Source organism: Leopardus geoffroyi, chromosome C3 (assembly GCF_018350155.1).
Source record: "Leopardus geoffroyi isolate Oge1 chromosome C3, O.geoffroyi_Oge1_pat1.0, whole genome shotgun sequence".
NCBI classification, from domain to species: Eukaryota; Metazoa; Chordata; class Mammalia; order Carnivora; family Felidae; genus Leopardus; species Leopardus geoffroyi.
Window position 1 is genome coordinate 37,949,271 of NC_059338.1, and position 15,338 is coordinate 37,964,608.

General features: G+C 45.0%; 1 protein-coding gene across 1 annotated transcript in view; it reads right to left on the reverse strand.

The window, feature by feature from the left end:
* LPGAT1 (lysophosphatidylglycerol acyltransferase 1) overlaps window positions 1–13,607 on the reverse strand; it is a 116,468-nt gene extending 102,861 nt beyond the window's left edge. The window contains exon 1 of the mRNA XM_045452459.1: window positions 13,282–13,607. The gene's annotated coding sequence lies outside the window, so the exon portion shown is untranslated. The remainder of the gene's footprint in view (window positions 1–13,281) is intronic.
* Window positions 13,608–15,338: the final 1,731 nt, after the last annotated feature.

A 15,338-nucleotide genomic window follows, 5' to 3' on the forward strand; every position in this document is an offset into this window, starting at 1 on the left:
TATATCATATAGTGTACTTCTATCTTTCTGCTAGCCATGTCACTGAGTGTATTTTTTAATTTGGAAGCTGGAGTTTAGTAAATGGCGCCAACATTTAAATCACATTCTTATAGACTCACAAAGAAGTGGAAACTGTAAAGAAGAGGACACACAGAGAGAAAACAGGCTTTGAGAAGGATTGGACAACAAGGTAGGATGACAGCCACAGGTGAGAGAAGGCCATCTGAGTACCTGTACCTGCGGAAAGGTACCACTAAGATAATGTAAAAACAATGCTGAGTTCTCACTCATTGTAATGGAGATGGTAATGGAGAGATTAAGGGCAGGGAGGTGGGAGGTTGGAGCAAACAACTGCTGCAGACATGAACCTAGTGTCAAGGGCATGACTGTTATGAAACCAAGAGTTTCCAAGTTATAAGATGTACTGGCTTTGAATAATGGGTTGTGTATCAAGAGTGTTCTAAATTAACACAATAATGGCCAAGAGAGGCGACCTAGAGAATTTAAAGGGAAAAAAAGTAAAGAAAAAAGACTCAGTGAGGATCAGAAGGAAGGAATCTTTCCAGGTCGATTTCAGAATGTCAAAAATATCGATATTCCAAAAGAGGGGGAGAGGGGAAGACATGTGGCCTAATTAACAAGGAAGCAGTATATGTGATGACATCAGGGACAAACCAAACAAAAACATAGTGAAGAGGGCCTCATAAAGCATTAATATAATAACCAATGTATACTCAGCATTTACTACATAAGAAGCACAATGCTAAATATCATAGCGTTATCACATTTAATCTTCACAGCAGCACTATGAAGTAAGAACTATTGCCTGATTGATAGATGAGGAAACTGAGGTTTTGTAACTTTAAATACTTGCTCAAGGTCTCATGAACTCAAGTCTGCCTGGCTCAAAGTTGGAGCATGTATTTCTAATTCATAGCATCAGTAATAATTACTATTTCATAAATATCACTTATGTGCCTGGCACATTATATACTTATCTTTATTCCTCACTTCAGCTCTGAAGTAGATTTAAATAATCATGAAGTTTTAATAAGGTATCATGCCTTATTAAATATTAATAGTAGCCTTAAACCAGTCCTGTGAGGCAACTGGACAGATATTTATAGGATATTATCTTATCAATTATTAATAATATTTTCATGGAGATTTACATTCAAAAGTATGAAAAGCTGATATTGAATTCCCTCAAAAGCAAACCACCTTTAGCATCTGTGTCCTCCTCCTCCTCCTCTTCCTCCCCAGTTCCTAGCACATCTTAGCTTGTACTCCTGTACCCAGTTCTAGCTGCTGCTCCTCACACCCAGGCTGGAGCCCATCCTAACTGAGGCCGGGAGTCTGTCTTAGTTTATTCCAGCTGCTATAACAGAGTACCATAAATGAGACAGCTTATAAACAGCAGAAATTTATTTCTCACAATTCTATAGGCTGGGAAGTCCAAGATCAAGGTGCCAGCAGACTCAGTGTCTGGTGAGAGCCTGCTTCCTGTTTCGTTGAAAAGCCATCTTTTCCCCGTGTCCTCACAGTGATGGGCAAGGTTGCTCTCTGGGATCTCTTTTATAAGAGCACTAATCCCATTTGTGAGAGTGGAGCCTATAACCTCCCAAAGGTTCCACCTCCTAATACCGTCACATTAGGAATTTACGATTTCAACATGAATTTGAGGGGTGGGGGGTGGGGAAGGACACAAACATTCAGTATATAGCAGGTTTCGGTATTTACAGGCTTAGCCTGTCCCCATAACCTCATCTCATGGAGTTCAGAAGTAAGTCTAGTCTCTAACACCTGGAGTCGGACTCCCTAATTATGGCTGCTGGGTAACCATTGCCCTGTTTCTTTGGTTTCTGGGAAGACCTGGGATTCAGTGTTCCTGAGGAATGCACAGAGGGTGATCGTGTTGATCTGTGAGGCACATGTCTCACTGCTTGGCCCTCAGCACACCTAGTCCTGAATTTTGACACGTATCCCGACCAGGACCTCGGTGCTGAGGCTGCAAATCAAAGGTCAGCGGGTTGGAACTATGCATTTCGTGGCCAGGGTCATTGTTCTCCAGACTTTGAGTTGTTTTTTGCTGCAATCTCAATTTCATTTAGCTGTACTCCCTGCCTGCCTCCAACCTACCTTCCAGTGCCAAGTTTTCTGAAATTGTGATTAAGGTAACTAGGCCTCATGGGCTTTGTGCCTTCTCTGCCCAGCCGGGCCCCTATCCAAAACAGTATGCTGCAGCAAGGAAAGACCTGGAGACAGATTTTCCATAGCACTTGCTCAAGATGCTTAAACTTGAGGGTGTCTGTTAGCAGTGGGAGGTGTAGAGTATTCTAGGTGGGGAGAGAAAGCAGGTTGTCATAGAGAATCTTTTGCTGGTAACTTGTCTCCTGTGATCTCAAAAGAAAGGTGTATGGGGCGGGGGGCTGGGTGGCTCAGTCGGTTAAGCGTCCAACTCTTGATTTTGGCTCATGATCTCATGGTTCGTGGATTTGAGCCCTGAACTAAGTGCAGGGCCTTCTTGAGATTCTCTCTCTCTCCCTCTCTCTCTTCCCTTCCCTGCTCGTGCACGCGCATGTGCGTGTACTCTTTCTCTCTCAAAATAAATAAATGAATAGACTCAAATAAAAAAAAAAAGAAAGGGATATGAATCTCCAAGACACAAGTATTTTGTTGTAAATTATTTACTCATTCTAAATGAATATTCACTTCCAGATCTAATTTTTAAATTTTTATTATTTTTCTAAAAGAAGGGCCCCTAAATTTTATAAGCTTCAAGCCCACAAAACCTGGATCTGCCTTTGGGAAGACTCATACCCAAGCCTCATCTCCAGAGACTGTGATTTCATTGATCTGGGGCAGTAGATCTCAGCTGAGGTAAAATTATCCCGCCATGTGGATATCTAGCAATGTCTAGACATTTTTGGTTATCACAACTGAGAATGGGGGAGGTTTGCTATTGGCATTAACAGATAAATGCCAGAGATGCTGCTAAAGATCTTACAAGGACAGGACCGCTCCACAACAAAGAATTATCTGACCAAAAATGTCAATGGTGTTGCTCTGAGCATCAGCGTTCTTCAAAATCTTCCCAATTAATTTGAATATGCCAATGGGGTTGAGAACAACAGTTCTAGAGATAACAATAGCTAACCTTTATTACTGAGTACTGTGTGCCAGCCACTGTTCTAAATGAATTAACTTATTTAGTCTCTGGAGTAAGCCTATGAAATAAGTACTATTACTATTCCCATTTTACAGCTGTGGAAACTGAGGTACAAATATTAAAAACACGTCCTAAGATTCAATCCCAGACAGTTGGGTTCCAAAGTCTGAGCAGTTGACTAGTATTGTACACGTGAGCCTCCTTGACTGACTTATTTCATCCAGCTAGAGATCTCTAGGGGAAAGGGAGGGAGAGTGCCTGGTGGCTCCCATAGCCATAATCCTGCCTACCCCCAACACTCAGAAATGAAAAGGAGAAAAGGTCTCAAAGTAGATACAGCTGAGGAGACAGGGGGTGGGGGCGGTCTAGATCCACTCTGAAGTTTATGTCAACGGAGAGCAGTTGGGGCTATGGGTATTTGTTCCAGTTTCTCACATATGCCTGTGCCTTGTTCAATTTGATGAAATTTCTTAAAATGAAAGTTTAATCTAGATATGGTAGACCCCTGCTCGGGTACGAAAAAAAAAGGTGCCTTGGCCCATTAGACGGTAAATAAGTAATAGTAATTGTTGCTCCCATCACCATCTCTTGTACAGTAATGAGCTGTGTGGCAGTGTACCTTTCACAGATGGCCATATTTAATTGAAAGCCGTGCCCAGCAGCTGCCAGAAATGCTGGCTACCAGACTGGGAAAAGGGCTGCCAAATGAGAGGACTGCAGACAAGTTCTGTGGCAAAATGGTAGAAATATATAACGTGAAATGACTCTCTCTTTATTCACTGTTACAAAATGCTCAAGCAGAAAAGGAAAGTACCAGCACACTTGGACATTGTCGTTGAATTCCATAACACCGGGATGATGAAGACAGCTGCTGCCTTCAGGGCAGGGGCTGTGGTGAGGATAAGGCAAAAATGCAAGTATTTCTAAAATAAAACGGGCTATGGAAAGAGGGCTAGCCCATGCTTGGAAGAGAACCCAAAGCCCCACATGGGAACTACAGCGATGGCCAACTCCTTGATTTCAGCCCAGTGAGACCCTGAGCAGAGGATCTAATTGTGCCATGTTTGGACTTGTGATTTATAGAAACTGTGAGATAATAAATCTGCATCGTTGTGAACTGCTAAGTTTGTGATAATTTTATACACAATAATAGGAAACAAATACAATGCATTGTGATGGTTGATTTTTCAACGCCAAACCAACTTTACATTCCTGGGATGAGCCCTATTTGGTCATGATGTGTTGTCCTTTTATATACTGTTAGATTTGATTTGCTAAAATTTTGGTCAGAATTGTTTATATCTGTTTATGAGAGACATGGCTTGAAGTGAAAGTGAGAAGAAATTTGAAAGAGGAAGAAATGGAAGTAAGCTGAGAAAGGAAGACATGACAGATGGGAGAACAATGAGCAGAGGTGGGAAAATGTCAGAATAGGTTTTGAAAACAGTCCAGCAATTCATCTGGCTGGATAGCCACATACAGGAAGTCAAGTGGTGGGGAATGCAGCTGGAAAACTAGGGAAGAGAATGCACACTTAATTTGGGAGATGAAGTCAAAAGCCGCTGAAAGTCATTGTTGGACATAAGGGGATGAGCGAGCCAGAAGCAGTGTGTCATTTGAAGTGTACCAAACAGAACCTGGAGAGCAGTAGGGAGGCCCTTGCAATCGTCTGGTTAGAGGTCACTAGAGCCTAAGCCTGCACGTGGTCAGGGGGAGGAGAGGAAGCAAGGGACAGAGGAGGAGATCCAGCCCAGATGTTAGATTATCTCCGCCTCCTCTTTGGACACCTGAAGAACACCAGCAGGACTTATTCTATCAACTGGTGATTGGAACCAAGTGCTGAAGGCAAATCTGAAAACTACTGGTCGTCTGCAGGTTCAGCTCCCTGTGTTCCCGCTGGATCCAGGCCTGGCTGGTTGGCCCCAGACAGTACACAGCTATTAGCGGGGCACAGGAGGCTCAACCCAGAAGGACTCCAAGCATCTGGTTTGAGTCTGATGTCTACTCTGGGATGGGAGGTGGTTCAGCTTAACAGAGGAAACGTGGGAGAGGGCCAAGGGGGTTCAGGGAGCAGAACTGTGCTCACTCAGTAGGGGCTTGAGGCATCTCTTTTGGGTTTGTGGTCGCAATGCAGGATCAGAAGCAGAAGCTGACAGGAAGGACCTTCCTGGAAGGAGCCATTGCCGGACCGGGAGCTTATCCCACCACAGAGGTTAGAAGGGAACGGAGAAGGCTTGGGGAAACATGGCATGTTGGACATTTATTCTTGGTCCTTTGCCTCACACCGGCTCCCCAGGTGTGTGAGAGGCCCTATATTTGTGAGTACACCGGGCAGTCACCCACAATGTCCTCCTGGGAGTTGCCCCTCTAAATTCATTCTTCCTCCAAGAAGATAGCTTTTACTTTCACAGCAGAGGCAGGTGGCTCTAATGAGATGCTGGCATTCCCTGGGAGAGGATTAGTACGTCAGTGTACCTGACCATCTTGACAGGGGCACGGATATCTCTGGGAAGAGAGAACGTAGTGCATGGGACAGACTGATGGGGGGAGGAGAGACTACATCTGAGACATTGGGCCAAGGAAGTGAGGATGGGTGTCATGAGAGCACTGAGGTGGGTGGCATTGGCAACAGAAGGAGCCCCCAGTTCACAGCTTCGCTCCAGCCTCACCCTGTAGCTTCGTACAACTCTCCTCCACGTTCCCTTCTGTGGTGGCTTTGAATTAGGTCCACTAATTCTTTGATCAACCACCATTCAGTCGGTGAAGGTTGATTCTCTTCCCCTTGGTTATGGGCCAAACTTAGTGACTACTAATGGACAGAGTATGGCAGATATAACTGTGTTACTTCCAGAACTAAGTCATGTGGCTTTCCTCTCGGTTGCTCTCTCTTGGATCCGTTGCTCTGGGGGAGGCCAGCTGCCATGTCACGAGGAGAGGTCCACGTGTCATAGAGCAGGGACCTCCTGCCAACAGCTCTGTGAGTTCAGCCACCATACGAGTATATCCTCCAACCCCAGGCAAGCCTTAAAATGACTGTAGCCCCTGCTGACACCTGACTAACCCTGAGTAGAACCCTCCTGCTAAGCTGCTCTCAAATTCCTGACCTAAAGAAACGGAGATAATATGTATTTGTTATTTTAAGCCACTAAATGTTGTAGTAACTTGTTATTCAGCAAGAGATGACTGTTATACCTCCCAGTATACAGTCTCAATCAGCTGCTTCAGCAAATATGATTCAGTGGCCCTTAGCATGGAAAGGCCTAGCAAATAAAGATTATTGAGTAAGACTAATCTCTGTATTTTACACAGTTAAGGAAAACGAGACCCTATCTGGAATAGGGGCTAGAATGCTTCACTTTGTTTAATTTTGCCTGCTTGAAGTAATACTTTTGAACTGTGACATGGAAAGTTGTATGTTGGAGTATACAGATTTATGCACAGCCTGAGACAGAATTCATAATTCGGCTTATAAACACTAGCTTTTGGCCTTGCCTATGATGGAGAATTTAAAGGGGCATAACACCAGAATTATAAAGTGTGCCATGAGACATGCTGACTGGGGAGTAAATCCATGGAAAAGCCGTTTCCGTTAGCCTGGAGGTGTCTCAACAAGAGGATAAATCTCAAAACTGGTAACAATCCCCACCGACTCACCAGGGTGGAGCAGTGTGCCCTTTCTCCATCTATTCTGATCCGAGGAAGGTGGCTCTAGGTCCACTGACCTGACCCCCCACCCCGCCTGAAGAAGGGAAGAACAGCCTGGCTTGATAGGAACGAAAACGAGTGAAAATGGAAGGCACAGTCTGAGGAAAGTGCCGTCTAGCTCAGAATTCTCGGATGACCTGGACCAAACAGGGATAGCTAGGGCAGGATAATCAAGTCCATCAGGGCAGTCCGTGGACATATCTGAGAGGTCCCTGAGGGCAGCCCTCACCAGTGCTGTCAGGAGCTTCCTAACCTGAGCCCGTTGAACGTTGGAGCTAGAAGCGATTGAGAATTAGGACAGCAGCTCCGAAAGTGCTGGGGAAGGAGGCAATTGTGGACATCTCTTCTCTCACCTGCTCTCTTCTCCTTCCCCAGCAGCTGGGAGCATGCAAGTCCATCACCTCTGCTCTTCTAAGGCAAGGGTAGGAGGCTGGCACAGAGCCAGAGACCTCAACTTCCTCAGGCAGCTTGCCCTTTTCCCTGTTTCAGATGTGATCCCTCCACCTTCTGAGAGCTCACTCTACTGCACCTGTACCTGCCTTCCAGCACCATGGTGTCACATCACACTTTGTGTTTTTTTTTAAGTTGTTCGTTTATTTATTTAAGTAATCTCTACACCTAACGTGGGGCTCCAACTCATGACCCTGAGATCAAGAGCCACATGCTCCTCCACCTGAGCCAGCCAGGCACCTGTCGTATTTTGTGTTACTGTGTTATATTCCCTCGTAGCGGATACTGTGGTGTGCCACCCAGATCCCCACCTCCGGGGCTGAGGGACAAATCCCCCCAACTTCTGGGGAGGTCGCCAGCTGAAAGCTCATCGCTGAGTCCCTCCCCAGGAATTTCCCTCCCCCGAAGGGAACCGTCTTGCCCAAGTATTCTCCCTCCCAGGAGGGGGAGGCCCACACCCAATGACATTCTACAAAGGCACATCTCCCTCGCCTCAGTTCTGGACCTCTCTGAAGGACCATCTCACTTCAGAGCTTCCTATGGAATCACATTCCACTTCAGCTCCCTCTTCTAAGTGATTTTTAGTGGCAGTGCCTATAGCCTTATTAGAGCTGTATTTCTGCTCTAATGGGTCCCAGTCAACTTTCCCAGCAAGAGGTTGTGAGGCAGGTCCTCCAGTGGGTTGGCGTTTTACTCTTCCAACAACCTTCTGCTCTGCTTGATCAGCCTTGTAGCCCCCTGCCCCCCCCCCATATTATAGCCACCTTCCTAACCCCCTGGGGAATAGCAGAGGCCATCTGCTGCGTTGGGTTCTAGATTACACAAATCCAGGAGGTCAAAGTTCTTAGCTGGGCTCCTTGTTAACATTTATTTTTGTTATCCCCAGAATCTAGCATCAAGTCTGGCTCGAAAGTTTGCATGAAAGAATGAACGGACGAAATGATGACTCTCACGCCCTGGGATGGTGAAAGCCCACAGGTGGGTTAATCTGGCAAGCATGGTGCCTTTGGTCATTCTCTGCAGACAAGAAGCATCAGCCTGAGATCCTTAATTCTTCACCCAGAGCACAGCGACCTTTACAGATTTTTCTCTTCTGTACTTTTTCCCTTTCAAATGCAAACACCAACACCATGCTTCCAGGAGCAGAGGATTCCTACCCTGAATGACTCTATTATGTTTGAGCCCCACATCGGCACTATGGAGCAGGTCACACAGAGCTCTCCCATTCTCCCAGGTGGGCCCTGCCCCCACCCCTGGGGTTTAGTTCCCATCAAAACCTCCCAGGAAAGTCCCATCTTCACCCCCAGTGCGGGCACTCTCTAAGCCAGGCTCGGCTGACAAAGGCCCCTCAGTTTTCCCTTTCCTAACCAGTGTCTAGGGTAACAACCCCCACTCTCCACCCCAGCCCCGGGGGAATTCATTCCGTATTCAGTTATGTTCGTATACTCATCAGATGAGACTCCTGTTCTGTAAATCCAGGAGATATTCATTTTTTTGATTGATTTAAAGTGACTGCCTATCTCTTCTCTGCTTAACTGATTTTAATTTCATTTCTTTTATTTCAGATCCATGATGTCCTCCTCATGGCTCATCTCACTGTTAACTTCTCGTTTCCTCTGGGGCCCCCAAAACGGTATGTAAGGATGGCTTTCCTTTTAAATGCTCAGTACTGTTGACTGCTCACGGGGCACAGCCTAGGCTACCAGGTAGCTAGCGAGCCACTGCTTTTTTTTTTGTTGGTTTCAGTTTTATTGAGATATGGTTGAAATATAACTTTGGAAGTTTAGAGTGCACAGTGAGATGATTTGATACATGTAAATACTGTGACGTGATTACCACGAGATTAGTTAACTCATCTATCACCGGACACTATCGCCATTTTGTTGTTATGTTTGTAGTAAGAACATTTAAGATTTGGTCTCCTAGCAACTTTCAAATATAGAATACAGGTTTGTTAACTAGAGTCAAAATGCCATACAGTAGGTTTCCAGAACTTCTTCATCTCATGGCTAAAAGTTTGTGCCCTGACCTACATTTTCCCCATTCCCCAGCACCCCCACCATCGTACTCTGTTTCCATGAGTTTGGCTTTTTTAGATTCTACATATAAATGAAAATATGCGGTATTTGTCTTTCTCTGTCTAGATTATTGCACTTAGCATAACACCCTCTAGGTTCATCCGGGTCATAAATGGCAAGATTTCCTTCTTTTTTATAACTGAGTGATATTTCAGTGTGTGTGTGTGTGTGTGTGTGTGTGTGTGTGTATACAGTATTTTATTTATCCATTCATCCATAGACACTTAAAGCTGTTTTCATATCCTAGCTGTTGTTTTTTTAAGCTCTTTAAAACATTTTTTTCTGTTTATGTATTTTTGAAAGTGAGAGAGAGCATGCATGTGTGCATGAGTAGGGGAGGGGCAGAGAGCAGGCTCCAGGCTCCATGCTGTCATCACAGAGCCCAACACAGGGCTTGAACTCACAAACCGAGAGATCACCACCTGAGCCAAAGCCAGACACTTTACCAACTGAGCCATTCAGGTGCCCCTCATATCCTGGCTATTATAAATAAAGCTACAATGAACATGAGAGAGAAGATATCTCTTCAACATAGTGATTTCATCTCCTTTGGATATATACCCAGAAGTAGGATGGCTGGATGATGTGATATGGTACTTCTATTTTTAATTTCTTGAGGAGGCTTCATATTGCTTTCCATAGTGGTGGCACCAAGTAACATTCTCACCAACAGTGCTCCCTTTCCTCCAGATCCTCACCAGCACTTGCTATCCTAGTGAGCCAATTCTGATCCTTCTCTGCCTTTCCCTTTTTCCCCAGTTACTGGCTCATTCAATGATCAAGTATGGAGCACCCACCAAGGTTCAGGTTCAGAGCCATCTGCTTGGGATACAGGATACATATGTCCTGGTGGACCCTACCTTCAAGAACCCACAGTGAGGGAGGCATGGAAGTGTGATGTGGTCAGGGCAATGAGGGAACAACCCATTTAAGAGGATGGAAGAGGATAGTGACCTTGGGAGGTTTCCTAAGGGAGGAGATACCCATTTGTCATAAAAGATTAGTAGGTGATGGCCTCATGGAGAGGAGAAGATGTGAATATCCACTTATGATTCGATCACTAAGTGTGTTTTGGGACCTGCCACATACCAGGCAAAGTTCTAGGTGCTGGAGAGATAGCAATGAACAAAATAGAAAGTTCACACTCCTGGGAAGAAACAGACAATAAGCAACATAAATAAGTAAAATATATACTATGTCATAAGGTGATAAGAGTTATATAGAGGAAAATAGATCAGGGAAGGGGATTTAAGTATGCATGTGTGTAAGGGGGTGACTCTTAAAAATGGTAGTTTTGGGGCACTTGGGTGGCTCAGTCAGTTAAGCATCCTAACTCTTGATTTTGACTCAGGTCATGATTTGAAGTTCGCGGGTCTAAGCCCTGCATTGGGCCCCACACTGACAGTGTGGAGCCTGCTTGGGATTCTCTCTGCCTCTCTCTCTCTGTCCCCCTCCCCCAAAATACATAAATAAACTTCAAACAAAATGGTAGTTTAAAATATGGTAGCTAGGGAATGCTACTCTATTTTTACCAATCCCTTTTGTCTTCATGGTAGATTAAACTATTTGCAAAGTGCTCTTACATCTATTAGCTTATTCAGTTCTGAAAATAATCCCACAAAGGGGTAGGAAAAATTGGTCTCCTTGTCTCTGTTGCTCCCTGTATTTGTTTGCTAGGGCTGCTGTAAAAAGCACCACTTAGTGGCTTAAACAATAGAAATGTACTTTCTTATAGCTTTGGAGGCTGGAAGTCCGAGGTCATGGTGTGGGCTGGGTTGGCTCCTTCCGGGAGCTAAGAGGGAAGCACTGCTCTGGGCCTCTCCCTTTGGCTTGTACATGGCTGCCTTCCTCTTGTATGTCTTAACCTAGTTGTCCCTCTATTTGTGTCTCTGTGTCCAGATTTCTTGTTGCGATGATGACTCCAGTCATATAGGATCAGGTCCCACCCTAATGCCCTGATTTCGACTTGATTACCTCTTTAAAGGCCCTATCTCCAAATCAGGCTACATTCTGAAGGACTGTGGGGTTAAGATCCAACACGTGAATTGTGATGGAGGTAGGAGGTGAGGGACACAGGTCAACCCATATCACTCCTCAAATTACTGACCTTTGCATTTCACAAGATACATGGAAGCTCTTATCGAGCTGGTTAGCTCGAGGCTAGAGGTACAAGACAGCCTACGCTATGCATGATCACTCTCAATTCATAAGCCTACTTACCGAAGACCATTTATCCAGGAGTGAAGTCACTTTACATGAAGGGTTCTACTTGACTCCTTTGGAAAGCCAAAAAAAAAATTTTTTTAAAGGACCCAACAGATCTAGGTTGAATTAGATTTTGATTCCGGGATCAGCCACCTCTTTTAACTCTGAGTAACCCTGAAAAATCCAGACTAAGCAGGGCCTTGAGTGAGCTGCTAAAGCTAAGAAAGCCAGCAGAAAGAACAAGAGAGAAAGGACTGATTAAAAGGGATGTGAACCCACGAAGGAAGGAGAATATTGAACAAAGAGGAAGTAAAGAGGGCAGGGAGCTGCAAACCCTCTGGTCATGTCAGAAATTACACCTCTTCGCTGGAGATTAAGTAACACATGCAAAAGTATTTTGAAAGGTTGAAAGTGTTACAATTGTAAGGCGTTCTCTTCTGAGGTAGAAAAACAGGGCATTGTCCCCTCTGGAGACTGGTACAGCCAGATTTTTCTGGCAGACTGCTTCCTAGTCTTGCCTTCATTTAATTTCTTCATCACAAATAGAATATCATAAATCTGGGAGTTGCCAGCATCCATCGTCATTGCTTTGAGGAGGTTGCTCTTTTTAATTAACAAGTGTGAAAATTTCCAAGTCACGCTGACCTCCATGCTAACTTAACTGGGAGTGTCAGGTTGGAACACTCTGCTTTCTCCTGAGGTCCTGGCTTAACTCTTACTGTAGAAGTCAAGAGAGTTGGAATTAATGTCCCTGGCTCTCATATCTCACTCCTGCCTTGTCTTAAGACCCCTGCAAATAGCAATTAGCTGTGTTGCAGAGCCTTCCTCCCAGTGATTCTCAAAAGCAACCCAAGGCACACCTGATGGACCTCAAACTGACCTGAGAAAGTTCACCTTCTCATTAGTCCTTTGGGACAAACTATTTACAAATGCATATGATTGCTTTTATGTACATCTAAGACCTACTTAGTAATAGCATGCTAAGTGAATTATGAAAGGTTAATCTAATTTGGAATTCATAAACCAGAATCAACGAGCTACTAAATTCTATTGAGGATTCTAATTTAATATTCCACCAAGAAGTCTGGCTCTCAGAGAAAGTTCTGGTGGACCCTTGCCCACTTTCTCTGGATGGCGCTTTGTCATTACGCTATACTGCCCTGTGTGAGTTGAAGTCTTCAAGTGCTGCCATTCTTGCTTCTAATTATAATTACTGTTAACTTTGCTTCATCATTATCAAGTTAGTTGTGATGTGTTTGGTTAAAGCGACTAGCGTTGCATAGTTGTTTCAACTGTATTTTTTGGCTTTTAATTTTCCAGTAATTAGACTCAAAGACCATCATGCATTGCTGTTTGAATATGAATCATTTATGCCCTAATTGCTAAAGCATGTGTACACTTAATCTCCCAAAACATACTTTGTAATGGCCCCTCAATAGTATTCTTGAATTATTTTTCCATTAGTACATGGGAAAGGAAGAGATTGATTAGCTATGGACTACTTTCCCGGCTTAGAGTGGGCTCAAGGAGGAAAAAGACAAGATTGAAAACCACTGTTTTAGACTCTGGGAATAATCAACTAAATTTACTGCATGTTTTGCAAGTAGCTTGTAAATGGCACGTGCAAACTCATTTCCCTTGGTAAATGCCTGGGAAATAAATATCCACACTTACCTTTCTCCAACCGCTACTCGGCTGCAGGCTCACTGTGGCTGGAGGGGAAGTAATGCCGTCCAACGGATCAGGCGGCAGAGTGGTGATCGGCAGTGGGGTGGGGCCGAATTCAGAGCAAAGGTTTCGGGGCAACTGTAAATATGATTGGCAGAGTCACAAACAACGCTGAGCTCTACAAACAGTGGCCACTGCTTGAAGCAATAAGTTTCTGTTCAAGTTTGTGATAATTGCTGGTTGCACATCAATGAAAGGCCAGTGCCCATACAAGTCCAAAGTGACTTGAGGAGACCACTCTGGGGTTAATCTGGGCATCCAAGTATTCGGAATCCCCCAAAGCTGGCCCCGGGCTGACTTGAGGCATAATCACTCCCCTGTGCATCCCACTGAATGTTACTTGTATCTACGTTATAGCGCTGTGTTCTGCTTGGCTTTGTAGTGGTTTATAAAGGTCTAACTTCCTTGCAGACTTTGTTTCTTTGGAGCAGGACCAAGTTTTACCCACCTTTAGGAGGCAGCTTGGCAGAGGGCCAGCAGCAGAGGCCAGGAGATCAGAGAAACCTGGAGCGAATCTTGGCTCACCAGTGGCTGACTAAATAAATGACTTATACAAGGAGTGATACCCAAAGGTGTTGCCAGTTTACATTTATGACTTAACCCAGAGACTAAAATAGTTTCAGATTACTTCCCTACCTGCTCTCGTAAATAGATAGATAGATGGCTGGCTGGCTAGATGGCTAGATGGCTGGCTGGCTGGCTGGCTAGATAAAGATATCTATCTCAATCATTCTTTCTTCTCTCTCTCTCTCTCTCTCTCTCTCTCTCTCACACACACACACACACACACACACACACACACAATCAGCTCTGCTTCTTTCTGTAATTGCCCTCATTTTCTCCTACTATAAATGAGCTTCCTCCATACAAGTGGTGGCAGTGGTTTCAAATACTTTGATTTCTTTAATTTCTGCTCAGCAACTCAGAGGGAAAAAGGACTTCTCTTTCTCCATATTAGTATATATGAGCCCAAAGAAGTCTCTGATTAGCCATATCTGGGTTGTATGAACACCCTTGGGAGGGGAGAAGGGCTTTGTATTGGCAGTCCCACCAGAATCTACTGGTGCAATGGGGAGAGGAAATTCCCTAGAGGAAAGGGTCTTTGTAAATGCTGTTAACAAAAGTAAGAATTGAGGTGGGGGGGGGGGAAGGGGTGGGGGGTGAGGGGGAAGGTGCTGAATTTGGTCAGACAAAATAACAGCCATCTATTTCAATCAACAGGATGCTATATGTAAGGCAACAGGGCCTGGTACCAAAATAGACATTAAACTGAGCCACCCATGTCTTCCATTTTTGGCAGCTTCCAGTCCCTCTGTTCTTGGTGTCTCCTACCTCCTTTCTTAAGTATTTTTGTCCCAGGCACACCCAAAGTTACTTCTGGGACTGTAGGGAAACTGCAGCCAAAGGGGACACAAAGGACCCTGCCCCGCTTGACTCCATCCAGGAGCAGGAGAGAAAATATGCTTTCATTCTGGGATAGAAGGAAGGCTCACAGGGAAATCCGAAAGCTGCAGTGGTAAAGGAAAGTGAGCAGAGAGGCCATTATCAAGCCTATTCTCTTAGTGCTTGAGGAATCGTGAGCCGGGGCACAGCAAGTCCCATCAAAATTAGTGGCAGGATGGGGTGCCTGGGTGGCACAGTCAGTTGAGCGGCTGACTCTTGATTCAGGCTCAGGTCATGGTCTCACGGTTCTGGGGATTGAGCCCCGTGCTGGGCTCTGTGCTGGCAGCACAGAGCCTGCTTGAGATTCTCTGTCTCTCTCTGTCCACCCCTCCCCTGCTCGCTCTCACACTCTCTCTAAAAAATCAATAAATATGGGCGCCTGAGTGGCTCAGTTGGTTGAGCGTCTGACTTCGGCTCAGGTCATGACCTCATGGCTTGTGAGTTCGAGCCCCGTGTCGGGTTCTGTGCTGACAGCTCAGAGCCTGGAGCCTGCTTCGCTTCTGTGTCTCCCTCTCTCTCTGCCCCTCCCCTGCTTGTGCTCTGTCTTTCTTTCTCTCTTT